This window comes from Phacochoerus africanus, chromosome 15 (assembly GCF_016906955.1).
Source record: "Phacochoerus africanus isolate WHEZ1 chromosome 15, ROS_Pafr_v1, whole genome shotgun sequence".
NCBI lineage: Eukaryota > Metazoa > Chordata > Mammalia > Artiodactyla > Suidae > Phacochoerus > Phacochoerus africanus.
The window spans coordinates 27447873-27463272 of record NC_062558.1 but is presented as its reverse complement, the minus strand read 5'-3'; the positions used below and the strand labels follow the sequence as shown (position 1 = coordinate 27463272).

The 15400-nt window shown below is 42.2% G+C and overlaps 1 long non-coding RNA gene across 1 annotated transcript in view; it reads left to right on the top strand.

The window, feature by feature from the left end:
- Positions 1-15031, top strand: part of LOC125116194 (uncharacterized) — a 111715-nt gene extending 96684 nt beyond the window's left edge. The window contains exon 5 of the long non-coding RNA XR_007132277.1: positions 14553-15031. This is a non-coding gene — a long non-coding RNA (uncharacterized LOC125116194). The remainder of the gene's footprint in view (positions 1-14552) is intronic.
- Positions 15032-15400: the final 369 nt, after the last annotated feature.

Genomic DNA, 15400 nt, shown 5'->3' with positions numbered 1-15400 from the left:
TAATTAGGCATCCAATTTGTAGCTGTCCTTTTTTTTTTTCTCCCCCAACAAGTCAATTTAAAACAAACAGGCGTTGTGTCCTGAGATACCAAAACTGAAGTGGAAAAAAAGAATGTAAGATGGCCCTTTCATGTGATTCCCTGGGAGTCATAGCTCATTTTTTCCTAAATTTATCTAGGTTTTGAGTGTCTGAGCTGTCAAATTATTGATTGAGAAAATCGATTTGATTCTCCCCAGGCTGTGTCCTGTCTTTTCCACTGGATGGAATGACTTAGCCTAAGGCTGGGGCAGGTACTAATATTCATCTTTTGAAAGAATAGTCTTGAAAGGGGCAGGTGAGTAGTCTAGATGATAGAGGAAGACCACACCATCCAAAATGTGGGAACAGGTGAGCCCAGATTCCACGGCCCAGAGATGCTGCTTTTCTTTTCTTTTCTTCTTCTCTTCTCTTCTCATCTCTTCTCTTCTCTTCTATTCTTTTCTTTTCTCTTCTCTTCTTTTCTTTTTTCTTTTCAGGGCTGAGATTCCCGGCCTAGGGCTCAAATGGGAGCTATAGTTGCAGGCCTATGCCGTAGTCACAGCAATGCCAGATCCGAGCCATGTCTGTAAGCTACACCACAGCTCGTGGCAACGCTGGATCCTTAACCCACTGAGGGAGGCCAGGAATGAACCTGTGTCCTCATGGTTACTAGTCAGATTCGTTTCCACTGAGCCACGATGGGAACTCCAAGATGCTGCTTTTAAACTGAGGCTTTTGGTTTTTTTCTTTTTTGCCACCCTGAAGCACATGGAGTTCCCTGGCCAGGGATCAGATCAAAGTTGCAGTTGCAACCTACACCACAACTGCAGCAATGCCAGATCTTTAACCCACTGTGCCAGGCTGGATATCAAACCCGCATCCTGCTTCAGAGACACCACTGATCCCATTGCACCACAGCAGGAACTCCCAGAGATGCTGCTTTTAGAAATCTATCCAAACATAGATGGACGGAGAGGCAGTGGTCAGAGGAAAGCATCAGAGTTTAAATTCAGAATTACATGCCATTGGAGACAAGGCAAATTTTGAACATTTTTCTTTTTGGGGAATGAACAGTATCTTTAGAAATTCACAGAAATGTGAAAGACTTCTTTTCCTTTTTTTTTTTTTTTTTGGTGACGGATGTTAGAATTCCAGGAAAGACTGTGTTTTTCAGAGAAGTATTCCTTGTTCCAAAAACAGCAAATACATGTGGATAATTCTATCTAGAGTCTACACGGAATTGAGACAATGTTTTTAATCACCCACATTATAATTCTACTCTTTCTTCTCTGTAGATATAGCACAAATGATTCTTAAACAAAGCAGACCTTTGTCTATAAAACCAGTCCTCAGAAGACCTAAATAGACATTTCTCCAAAGAAGACATATGGATGGGCAACATGCATGTGAAAAAATGCTCAACATCACTAATTATTAGAGAAATGCAAATCAAAACTACAATGAGGTACCACCTCATCCCAGTTAGAATGGCCATCATTAACAAGTCAACAAATAACAAATCCTGGAGAGGGTGTGGAGAAAAGGTAACCCTCCTACACTGTTGGCGGGAATGTAAATTGGTACAACCACTATACAAAACAGTTTGGGAAGTTGCTCAGAAAACTAAATATAGAACTACCATATGACTTAGGAATCCCACTCCTGGGCATATATCCAGACAAAACATTCATTGAAAAAGATACATGCACCCCTACGTTCATAGGAGAACTATTCACAATAGCCAAGACTTGGAAACAACCTAAATGTCCAAGGATAAATGAATGAATGAAGAGGATGTGGTACATATACACCATGGAATACTTCTCAGCCATAAAAAAGAACAAAATAATGCCATTTGCAGCAACATGGGTGGAACTAGAGACTCTCATACTAAGTGAAGTAAGTCAGAAGGAGAAAGACAAATACCATGTGATATCACTTATATCTGGAATCTAATATATGGTACAAATGAACCTGTCTGCAGAAAAGAAACAAACTCATGGGCATGGAGAACAGATTTGTGGTTGCCAGGGGGTTGGGGAGAGAGTGGGAGGGACTCCCACTAGTAGTAGTAGTACTGTAAACCGTTAGTAGATGCAAACTGTTGCATTTGGAGTGGATAAGCAATGAGATCCTGCTGTATAGCACAGGGAACTATATCTAATCACTTGTGATGGAGGACAATGTGAGAAAAAGAATGTATATAAATGTACTACTGGGTCACTTTGCTGTACAGCTGAAACTGATAGAACATTGTAAATCAACTATAATAAAAAACTTTTAAAAAAGAGTCAATGACTTATTATGGATATTCTGAGTTCCCACAATAAAACCATATTGTCTGCATATATAAATAAATAAATAAATAAAACCAGCCCTTTATAATGTAATGCATATCATCTTTTCCACAAGAGTGGTATTTAAAAAATTTTTTTGGCCACGTTCACAGCATGTGGCAATTCCCACACCAGGGATCGAACCCGAGACACAGCAGGGACCCAAGCTGCTACAGTGACAATGCTGTATCCTTAACCCACTGCACCACCAGGGAACCCCCAAGAGTGGTATTTTAAATGGATGGTGGAAAGTTATGCAAAGATATAAATTGCAGGGATTTGTGTTTGTATTATAGGGAATATGCTGAAACACAGAAAAGGGCCTTAGAAAAGGAGCATCTTTAAATAAAAGCCTGCTTTGAAAGGACAGGCTTCAGGCTGACTCTGTAACTTAAGGTTTTCACAGAATTTGAAATACAGCAATAGTGACCTCCAAGGCAATCGCCCTGAAGCAAGACAGAAATCTCACCTAGTATGATTGCCCTCTTACTATGTTTTAGCTACACTGACCCTTTATCAGCTTTGGTCTTTGGGCTTTGTCTCAAAACATGCACAGATCACTATCAGCTTAGAATCTTTTCATTTGCTGTTTTGTTTGCCTAGTGCAAACTTTCTGATCTCTGCATAGTTGAGGCCATGTTGTGCTTATTTCTCAACTCCAATGCCATGAATTTCGTAAGTTTCATGAGAAGACCTTCCCAGGGAGCATCATCAGCCGCTACTGATCACATGATTCTGGTACCTGGCTTTATGCTTTTCCTCACCATGTGACACTTGCTGACATAAACTTGTTATATTTAATTTTAAAATAAAATATAACAGTTAATACATTTATATAACATAGATTATATATCAACATATAGTTATACTCAATCACATATGCTACTTATATAACCTGTATTTTTGCAAACACATAAATATTCTTATACTGTATTTATTATTATGTATTAACACACATATATATCTCATGGCTCCCAATGAGTGAATATATTTGGATTGTAAGCATCATTGCTTGCTAAGATCAGAAAATAGATAGAGCTGCACTTAAAACAAATTTTTTTTGACTCTTCCTGTGGCATATGGAAGTTCCTGGGCCAGGGATCAAATCCAAGCCACATCAGTGACAATGCCAGATCCTTAATGTGCTGCACCACCAGGGGACTCCAAAATAAATATTCTTTATTAATAAATTGTTCTTTTTATGGAATAAGCTGATGAAATCAAATGTTGAAAGACCCAAAGATAACCCAATAATAACCCAATAAAATCTACATCTCCATGTATCAACTATATCTGTATCATCCATGTTTCTCTATATATCATCTGTTTCTGTATCTATAGCTATAGATATATTAATTTATTGATAAGTAGAGATGATACATACACATTTGTTCCCCCCCCCTTCTTTTCTTTTTATGGCAGTACCTGTGGCATATGGAAGTTCCCAGGCTAGGGGTCAAGTTAGAGATACAGCTGCAGGCCAAGGCCACAACCACAGCAATGCCAGATCCAAGCCACATCTGTGAGCTACGTAATAGCTCACAGCAATGCCAGATCCTTAACCCACTGAGGAGGCCAGGGATCAGACCTGCATTCTTATGAAGACGATTCTGGGTTCCTAACCCGCTGAACCATGATGGGAACTCCTATTCCTCTTCTAATACACTGATTTCTCTTCCTAAAGCAGAAAATAAAATAAAATAAAATTGCAAAATGCATTCAAGGTGGTTTTATTCATACTCCCAACCTAGTCATAATTTGGCAGGATTACGACCCCCATAGGTTACTGTGTCTGCCCAAAAGATAGCCCAGGGCACATCTCACAAGCAACTTGCTTTGTTTGAGCATCGGAGTGAGAGTCCCTGAACCAGCCTCAGGAGGATAGTCTTTATAATGTGGGTCAAGACACTACAAGCTGATAGAAGATGGAAGGCAAAATAGAAACCTCTCTTCTGAGATTGCTTTTAGAGAATCAATTCCGACAGCAATCCCCAAACTTCTAGCTTCTCACAGAGGCTGCAATCCCTTTAGTTTCAGGCCACTTTTTAGGGGAAAAGGGCTCTTAGAAAAGGTTACAGATATTCAAAGAAAAGTATAAAATGCCCCTACTGTCTTCTCTGGAAGCAGCATTGAGAGAGAAAGGGAGGCCAAGTCATTCATTGGGGGGGGGTGTTGAGTTTGTATATTAGATATTCATTCATCAATGTTTTCCTTCTTTACAACAAATCTGTATTGAGTACCTACCACGTGACAGTCATTTTTCCAGGAATCGGGACATGATGTTCAACAATTAAACCAAGACCCTTCTCTCACAGAGTTTGTGTAGTTATGTGTGTGCATGTGTGTGAGGGAAAGGAAAACAATGAAAACTTAAAAAGTACATGCATCAGGTCAGGTGGGGTCAAGGTCTTTGGAGAAATAGAAAGGAAGGGAAGGTGTACTGAGTGCCCAGTAGTGAGAGACAGTAATGGAAAATGGAATGATTAGCAAAGGCTTATTGATGAGGTGACAGTTGGGCACGGGCCTCCAACAAGAGACGAGATTAAGCCAAGTAGTATCTGGAGGAAAGGTGTGCTCTGGAGAGAGGGAAGAAAAACTGCAAAAGTCTTAGGTAGGGAGCATGGCTGCTGTGTTCACAGTGAGAGATCGGGTGCTGTACCGCAGGGGAAAGCGGTAGGAGATGAAGTTATAGGAGTGAGGAAATGGTGTAGGGTTAGCAAACCACAGTAGACGGGATGATGCTGGCACTGATGTAGGTGCAGGAACAATTGTCAATGGCATCTCTCCACCACATACCCTCCTCCCCACCTTACACCATTCATAACGTCTGCTTACAATGAATAGGGCAGGAGTAACCCCACATTGCCACATAAGCCCAGGATGCCAGGAATTATCTTCTTATGAAGACGCTTGGTAGGAAAGGGTGGACACAACTAAATTGTGATCATAACCATGACGTTAGGAACGCTATACAATCTTTGTTTTTCACTAAGGTCACTGGCAGTCAAGAATATTTGGAGACTGCTACCAAGAGAAATAATATAGCATTTGAGTAAGGTATTATTGTTATTTCCATTCAAGTTCTATCTGGCCTTCCGATGTCACTGGAACAGACTTGGGACCTCCTGAAGTGGTTTTTGATAATTTGACTGACTTGTCAGCAGAAAAGCTATTAAGAGTAACACCATGATTAAAAATACATCATGAGGGAGTTCCCGTAGTGGTTCAGTGGAAACGAACCTGACTAGTATCCCTGAAGACGCTGGTTTGACCCCGGCCCCTCAGTGGCTTAACGATCCAGCATTGCTGTGAGCTGTAGTGTAGGTCACAGGCGCTGCTCAGATCTGGCATTGCTGTGACTGTTGCATAGGCTGGCATCTACCACTCTGATTCGACCCCTAGCCTGGAAACTTCCATATGCCAAGGGTGCGGCCCTAAAAAGGCAAAAAAAAAAAAAAATCATGGGAGGAAGTTTCCTGGTAGCTCAGTGGGTTAAGGATTTGGCATTGTAACTGCTATGGCTCTGTGGTGCTGGTTTGATTCCCAGCCCAGCACAGTGAGTTAAAGAATCTGGCATTGCTATAGCTGTGGCATAGGGTTGCAGCTGTGGTTTCATTTCAGTCCTTGGCCTGGGAACTTCCATATGCCACAGTTGTGGCCATAACATTTTTTTTTAAAGTTCTTCAAGTAGATGAAACCTGGAGCTACCAAAAGATATTATTAAGAACACTGGAAACCATACTTTCATAAATAAAGACATTTTGTCTTATGATTTAAATAACTTAAAAATATGATCTACTATTTAAAGCAAATATAGTAACAGCATATCATCACGCAGAATCAGTGCTGATACATTCATTTTACATGTAAATATATGTTGAATGATACATCAGATTTATAACTATACAGTGTATTTACTATGTAAATATTAATGTATTTACATTCATCAGTTTAAATGTATTGTAAATAACACCCTGTATTTAAATGACAAGGTTTTCCTTTGTTCAGGGAACCAATATACTGTTTCATTTTGTCAGGCTGATACTGATCAGAATGTGATGACACCCTGTAATTATTTAGGGTTTGATAGAAAGTAAAATTTCCTTTGGTATCTGTAGCTCCCCCAGATGGGATGTCTTAGGCCAACTCAGAAGTCTTCCAGCTCTATTAGCTTTCTCAGTACTGCCAAGTAGAATGCCAAAAGTTGAAAATGGCTTTCCAGAGCTCAGTGTCAGATTCTAGACCTAGCTAATTGTATCAACAGCCAGGTCTAATTATGACCTGATAATGGAATAGTTAGTATTCAGGTTGATTAGCTGTGCAAAACCATTACTTGCTATAATGGAAAGTTTACATTCCTCTTCTTGAGCAGAATTTGACTCATGGAGAAGTGTACATGTGCATGTGCCTGTGTGCATGCATTACGTGCCTGTGTGTGTGTGTGTGTGTGTGTGTGTGTGTCCTACATATGTCAGCTCAACCAAGGCGTTGTGTGTTTGGGGGTGTGCATGAGACAAACAGAGTCAGGGTGAGGTGAGGAGGGCAGAATGGTGCAAGTTTGTGTTCACAGTCTGCTCTTATTTAAAATGTTGACCCTTTGTCCATCAAGGATATTTTAGATTAATCTTGGTTTACAAATATTTCATTGGCATTCCCGTCTTGGCTCAATGGTTAATGAACCTGAATAATATCCATGAGGACGCAGGTTTGGTCCCTGGCCTCGCTCAGTGGGTTAAGGATCCAGTGTTGCCACGAGCTGTGGTGTAGGTTGTAGATGCAGCTCGGATCCCCCATTGCTGTGGCTGTGACGTAGGCTGGCAGCTACAGGTCCAATTCAACCCTTAGCCTGGGAACTTCCATATGCCATGGGTGTGGCCCTAAAAAGACCAAAAAAAAGATGCATTAAAATATTATTTAGGAGTTCTTGTTATGGCTCAGCTGGTTAAAAGCCTGACGCTGTCTCTCTGAGGATGCGGGCTTGATTGCTGGCCTTGCTCAGTGGGTTAAGGCTCTGGCGTTGCCGAGAGCTGACGTGTAGGTTGCAGATGCGGCTCCAATCTGCAGTTGCTGTGGCTGTGGTGCAGGCCAGCAGCTGCGGTTCTGATTTGACCCCTAGCCTGGAAACTTCCATATGCCACAGATGTATGAAAAAATGTCCTCCCAAAATGTTATTTAGATGACTGAGTTTTTAGTGCTTCCTTAAAATTTGAGCCTGAGACTAGCCTCATTCATCACCCTGGTCCTGGCCTGAGTGCCAAGGGCTGTGTCATGTCTGCTACATGCCCAGTCCTATTTCATAGCAACCACAAGAGCAGCGAAAGGGACACAGGCTGCTCAGCTGTGCTCCATTCGACATGCAGGACTTCCTGGAGGGGCTGCTAGGAGAAACCAAGGCTTGGCGCAGTCCACAAGTTAGTGGAAAGAGGTGTATTTGTCTCCCCATGTTCTTCCCATCTCCTGTTTTCCTTTGGAAAGGTTTTAATCCATCAGAACTGAACTGCCTCGTGCTTCTAGTTTCGCCATCTGCCCCTTCGGTCACTACCTACCAGCCCCAGGTCACTGCCAGGAAGTGTTCCACCCATCCTGCCAGGGGCTAGGAGAGCCCAGGAACTACAGGTGTTTCCCAGATGTCCAGGATAAGGCTCAGGACTCCCAGGCAAGTGGCTAGTAGGGCTCTGGCAGTGCCAGGATGAATGGGGAAGATATTAGTCACACTCCAGAGCTCTCTAGTGATTTTTTTCTTGTCACTGTTTTGCTTTTTTTTCAAGGCTGTGCCCGCGGAGTATTAAAGTTCCCAGGCTAGGGGTCAAATGGGAGCAGTAGCTGCCAGGCTACACCACAGCCACAGCAACACCAGATCTGAGCCACATCTGCGACTTACACCACAGCTTACAGCAATGTGGGATCCTTAACCCACCGAGAGAGGCCAGGGATTGAACCCTCGTCCTCATGGATACTAGTCAGATTTGTTTCTGCTGTGCCACAACGGGAAATCCCTGGTTTTGTTTCATCGTTTGTATTTTTGTCCAGGTTTTAGTCGAAATCTTTAGGGAAAATAAGCTGCAATGAATCTGCTCCATCTTCCCTTGAAGTCTTAATTATGAGTAGAAGCAATGGTCAGGGCAGAAATTAACCAAAGTTTGGTCTATTTCATACCAGAGAGCGTAGCAGCCATGTGGTCTGCTAGACTTTTCATGCAGGGGCAGGGAAAATTATCCTTTATTAATACATTCGAGAGGGGCCAGGGAAGGAAAAGTTGTTTTGTCACATGATATGTATATATGTTCAGTGTATCACATCTCATGGAATTGGGAGAAAATATGAAGAGATCTGGTGTCACAGCATCACGATGTCAGAGTCATGGTCAGCATTCCCTTCTCTGGTCCATCCTGTCCTTGGGTGTCCCCATCCTGGGGAGGTTGCAGCACAGCTGAGACTGGCTGCCGCTTGCCTTTTGTAGAAATAACCCTAGGGGCCACAGGAGCAGGACGTGATGGAGGTCAGAGGTGTCAGTTCAGATTGCAGAGTTACTTAGCACTTTGAAAAGTGCCTCCAACACTCATCTCATGTGACTTTTTTCAAGCCCCTGGGGAAGGTCAGATCGGAGTTGACATTTACTTTATAAGTGGGGACACCAAGCAGGTGTCACTTGCCCAAACTTCCTATGAGTTGATGGAAAATTCCCTGGTCACAACTCTAGGCTCTCAGACTCCTGGGTCATTGCTGATCATTCCACTAACCCCAGAGTGATGCTGAGTGGAGAATGAGGTCGTCAGGCTGTGGAGAAAAGGGCAGTGAATGATTCGGCCTCCCTCCCGTGCCATTCATGAGAGGCTTTGGCTGGAGGCAGAGCTGGGATGGTCTTCAAGGATGCGAATGCAAGAAAACCTCCAGCTCCCTTGAGTTGAGACTCTTCCCATGCAGCTCTGAAAGCACATGCAACACCCATCAACTTCACCCCCAACAAAGAGGCAGGGAGATACCGAGGTTGGAAAAGGGGAATTAAGGTATTTCAATAGATGCCCCCAACCACAGACCAGATCTAAGAAAGTTCCCCCTCATCAGCATGGTTAGATGCAGTCCACTTAGCATGACATCACAAGCTGGAGGAAGAAGATCCCAGAGGGTCCATTTTCATGAGCCGTCTCAGATTAGGAACAGCTCTGAATTGATTACAGTTTTATTTGAATAATGTGCCACAGCTACTTCGTTTATTCTCAAGCCATTTTGCAGTAACCAACAGGCTTTCTGCAATAGCCGTGGATTGCTTGATGGCAGTAGGCTGGCTCATCATCACCCAGAAGAAGAAGTAAGAGTGTCATTCTTAATACCTCATTGGAGGAAACACACACACATCTGGACCATCCTGGGAGTGACTACCAGACATTCAGTTGAGAAATGGCCTGGGGTCAGCCATGCATTAGTTTCCCAGCTATTTTGATCCTGCTCATGGATGTGAACATGACAGGCATCTCGAACCCAGATTATTTGATCTCCCTGAATTATGTCCTCTCAATCTATCATGGAGCAATTTTTAATGAAATCTGTACTTTTAATAGGCAGTGGAACTAAGACAGATGACATTCTGATGGGTGTGCTGGCCCACGGTGGATGCGGTTGGAGACTCAACCAATGGAGAGGAGGTCCTACCCCACAAAAAGTCTAGACAGGATTGATGTCAGCCTGGGATCTGAGAAAGCGTGATTTCTGGACCTTAAAAAATTATGTTGGAGGGAGTTCCCATTGTGGCGCAGCAGAAATGAACCCGACCACTATCTATAAGGATGAAGGTTCCATCCCTGGCCTTGCTCAGTGGGTCAGGGATCCAGTGTTTCCGTGAACTGTGGCATAGGTCACAGATGCAGTTCAGATCCCACGTTGCTGTGGCTGTGGTATAGGCAGGCAGCTGTAGCTCCAATTCGACCCCTAGCCTGGGAACTGCCATATGCCACAGGTGTGGCCATAAAAAGACCAAAAAATATATATATATATATATATGTTTCTAGTAAACTAAGGGGGATTGGGCTTTTTTATGGGTTCATTTACCAGGCAGACAAAAGGAAGCTTCATATGTATATTTTCTCTTTTCTTTTTCCAACTTTATTGAGACAGAATTTTCAAATAACATTGTGTAAGTTTAAGGAGGACAATATGATTTGATACATATTTATATTGTGACATGATTACCATAATAAAGTAACACATCCTTTATGTCATGTAATTACCATTTTGTTGTTGTGATGATGAGAACATTTAAGAAATACGCTTGTAGAAATTTTCAAGGATATAATACAACATTGTTAATGAGAGTCATCAGGCTGCACCTTAGATTCCTATGAATTTAGCTGGAAATTTGTAGTCTTTGATTAACATCACCTCCTCTCCTCCATGCCCCAACCCCTGGCAATCATCAATCCACTCTGTTTCTATGAGTTGAGCCTTTTTATTTTTTATTTTTTACTTTTAATTTTTTTGTCTTTTTAGAGCCATACCTGCTACATATAGAGGTTCCCAGGCTACGGGTTGATTCGGAGCTGCAGCTGCCAGCCTGCACCATAGCCACAGCAAGGCTAGATCTGAGCCATGTCTGTGAACCACCCCAAAGCTCATGGCAATGCCAGATCCCTGACCCACTGAGCAAGGCCAGGGATCAAACCCACATCTTCATAGATCCTAGTTGGATTTGTTTCTGCTGAGCCACCAGAGGAACTTCTCTTTTTGCTTTTGTTGCTTTTAGTGCCATACTAAAAACCACTTGCCAAGGCTATTGTCAAGGAGGTTTTCATCTATGTTGAATTATAGGAGTTTTACAGTGTCAGGTCTTACAATTAAGTCCTTAATCTATACTGAGTTAACGTTTGTGAATGGTGTAAGAGAGGGGTCCAGTTTCATTCTTTTGCATGTGAATATCAGTTTTCCCAACATCATTTGCTGAAGAGACCAGCCTTTCCCTGATGAGTATTATTGGCTCAAAGTGTGGGTTTATTTCTGGTCTCTCAATTCTGTCCCATTGGCCTATATGTCCATTTTTATGCCAGTACCATATTTTGATTTCTATAGCTTTGTAACATAGTTTGAAATCAGGAAGTACAGTACCTCTGGCTATATTTTTTCTCAGTATTGCTTTGGCTGTTTGGGTTCTTTTGTGGTCCCGTACAAATTGCAAGATTGGTTTTACTATTTTTGTGAAAAACACCATTGGTAGGGATTGCACTGAATCCATACATGATTTGGGGTAGTAAGGACACTTTAACAGTATTAACTCTTCTGAAATTTGAACATGGATATTGTCCCATTTATTTGTGCCCATGTGTATATTTTCTACGCGAATTTCTAGCGGTTGGTGCTACAGAGGGATTGCACTTGCCACACGGGAGGGAAAGAAGTGAACAAGATTTCTGAACCTATTCAGTTCCACACACCCGTGATTTTGTCTGTATCTGGCAGTCTTGCTTCATGGAAGCTATCCTCTCCACACATTCAGGTCAGAGTTCTGAACTGTGAATAAGAGCATCCGAGGTACATGTCCATGTTCACGTGTGTCATGAGAACACACAGCAGCACCCACAAAAACTCAAAGGGATCGCATTTGCAAATTGCTTTGAGAAAGACAAGACTAAAGCGCTAGAGTCAATTTCATGCTAAACGTGCATAGGCAGTTTTACATTTTGCATTTTTAGGGTCTCAGGAAATGTTGCACCCAACTCTTGACTATCCTATTCATTCACCTTAAAGATTTTGGAATTTTACAGCTCTTTTGTGAATCCTCTGATGTTGTCTTATAAAAATAACAGACGGTTTTAAGCGAAAAAGATTATCATTTAACACACCACACCAAAAAGCTTAAAACTGGGCAGTTTCAGGTTTGGTCTAGCAGTTCTCCCAGGTCTCCAAGAATCCAGGTTCCCTCTCTCTTTCTACTAAACCTACTGCATATTGGTTGAGCCTTAGTTTTGTCTCCTCATAGTCACAAGATGGCTGCTAGAGCTCCTGGCATCAATCATACCCTTGTTTACATTCAAAGACAGGAAGATGACAAGTTTTACTTCTTTTCTTTCTCCTTAAGTAAAAGAGAAAAAGCTTTCCTCAAGTCCCTACTGATGCCCTTTCAGGTCCCATCTGTGAAGTGGGGTCATAATATGTCTAGCCTCATAATTGTTATCATGACCAAAGGTCTTGGCCTAAAGCTTGGGGCATAGTTCAAGCTTGGTACTGGTAGTCTGCAAGCTGGCCACGTTTCTCTTAAAATATAATCACCTATTTGTTGCTCAGGATCCTAGCCTACGAAGTATCTCTGATAAAAAAAACTCATGAAAATTAACAGTCATAAGTTCATTAACAAAACGTTGGGTAAGCAAATCCAAATTAATAGTACAAACAGGAGTAAAGAATGGGAATATTACAACATCTAAGGGAAAATAATCAGGCAAGGAAAGACAGAAATAGACCCCCATTTATATTGACCCAAAAGGATAATGAGAATTCTTTATCATTATTCATATCATCATTCATTATTTACTGTTTTCCAGTGTTGATCAGCCCTCTTTGAGTTATTTTAGCTACTGTATTTGACAGCTAAGTCACATTTCTTTTCAAAATTTCACAATTCAAACATTAACAGTCTTAAATTCCCCTCAGTCAGCACTGAAGAGGTTTGGCTGAACTTCTGCAGTTTTCTTTGAAAAAAGAGATGTGAGACCCTGTAAAGAGAGAAACCTGCCCTCAGTCCCACTCAAACCTACCTGGCTCCAGTCAATTTTTCCTGAAAAACTTCTCTTTCATGTGAAATCTTAGGCTCAAGATCAGTAAAATGGTAATGGGAAGTTGTCTATCTTAGCCTGTGTCCAGCCTGAGGCAGGGATGAGCCCATGTTTTGTCTTGGAGAATGGTTTTACTTTGGTTACATGGTTCCGACACAGCCTCAGGGAATTCCCTGGCGGCGCAGGGGCTTAAGAATCTGGTGTTGTCACTGCTGTGGCGCTGGTTCCATCCCTGGTCCGGGAACTTCTGCATGCCACAGGGGGGAAAAGAAAAAAAAAAATCAGATCTATAATCCAGTGCCCAGGAAACCTGCGAGAACAGCAGAGGTTCTCTGCCCTCAGAGGAATGGATTCGGAGCAATCATGCTAGAGACAAGACAATGAGCAGCTAGCTAGCTAAACACCAAGCGGCCTTCATTCATCCCTGGGTACTGCTGGAATGGGGTCCCCGCCCCTACCCTGATCTCCTGGGCCAATCATGGTTGCGCTAAGCCATGGTGACTCCACCCTCTTTGTCGGTGATTGGACCACGGCTGGGTGTGTGATGCCCTCCTGGCCCTGAGATACAAGGGGCTCAGAGGTTGGGGGAGAAGCTCAGGTACACCAGTGGAAAGGAGAAAGCCTTTCCTGATGCCTGAGAGTTTGATGTTTAGCTACCCATTTTGCTGCCTCTCAGGAAGGGCCAACAGAAAAGCCAAGACACAATGCAAGATCTAATACCTTCCAGGAGCTGAAAAACCCTTGAGTTGCCTCCTAGCCGCTCCCCCTACCCCGCCCCCGCCAAGACTGCCGCTCAGCGGAAGAAAAAAACCTCTTGATATCACGGGGTCTGTTGGTTGGGACTTTGATAACTGCAGTGATACAAAATGTAACTGCTACAAACACAGACGTTTCTAGTTAGCTTCTGCTTCTCGCAAAGGCTCTGGGCGTAAGGCCAGGTCTCTCTAGGTTAAAAACGAGTATTAGCAAATGTTAGAGCTGCTAACGATTTCTGCCTTCAAAATGATTTTCTCCTCTTGTTGTAATGGAAACAGAATTGAAAAGGGAATACAATTTTTCACTATGTGATTCTCAATTCTAATGTTCTGCCTGGGTGGGGGAGGGTAGGTGGCGCCCAAGATCACACTGGACACCACGCAGGAGGGATTCCCTACACTTTAGGAAAGACCTTTTAATATATAATGAGCAGAATCAGTATTTTAAAATAATATCAAGGAATATGAAATATTTAGGTCAAAACAGAAGGTTTTGGAGGGTATGAACTCTTGCATGACTCGTCACAACTCAAGTAAATTGTGATTTTGGTAATTATGGAATGCACACAGACAAGCTTGTGCTAACAGGAAATGCAGTGCATACATAAAATGTACCAAAGAAAGAGAAAAAAAAATAAGTTTGGCCAGACAGTAATTATGTAATATCTGTGTATGTTTTCAGATGGCAAGTAGACATCATGGTGATCATTCTGAAATGTATGGAAATATCAAATCACTCTGTCATGTAACAGGAACTAACAGTGTGTCAAAGGTCAACTGTGCTTCAAAAACAAACAAACCCCTGGAAAAAGAGATCAGATTTGTGGTCACCAGAGGCGACGGTGGAGAAGAAGGGGACCTGGATGAGGCAACCAAAGGCACAAATTTCCAGTTATAAGATAAATAAGTACTAGGGATATAATGTACAACCTGATAAGTATAATCAATGCTGTTCTACGTTATAGATGAAAGTTGCTGAGAATAAATCCTTAGAGTTCTCATTACAAGGAAAAAACATTTTTTTCTAGTTCTTTAATTTTATATCTACCAGAGGTGGATGTTCCTTGAACTTAGTGTGATAATCCCTCCATGACGTAAGTCAGATCACTATGCCATACACCTTAAACTTAAACGGTGTCATATGTTAATTATATCTCAATAAACCTGGAAGGACAATAGAAGTAAGTTTGGAACGACATTTTGTTTATTCATGTACTTATTCATTCATTCATAAAGTATTTAACAATTACCTACTTTATGGAAGTCACTGTCTCTCACTGGGATGTAACAGCATGTGTATGCCGTCTTTCCTATTATTGTGGTGTGCATTCTGTCTCGCTGCTGTCTTTGCAAATGTTGTTGGTACCTCCTACTTCTGCAGAGGGTAGAGAATTATTTCTTTTTGCAAACATTTCCCCCCCACACTCTTTTTTTTTGGCTGCCCCGTGGCGTATGGAATTCCCGGCCCAGGGATCAGATTCCAGCCTCCGCTGCCGTAACATGGGATCCTTAACCCATTGTGCCGGGCCA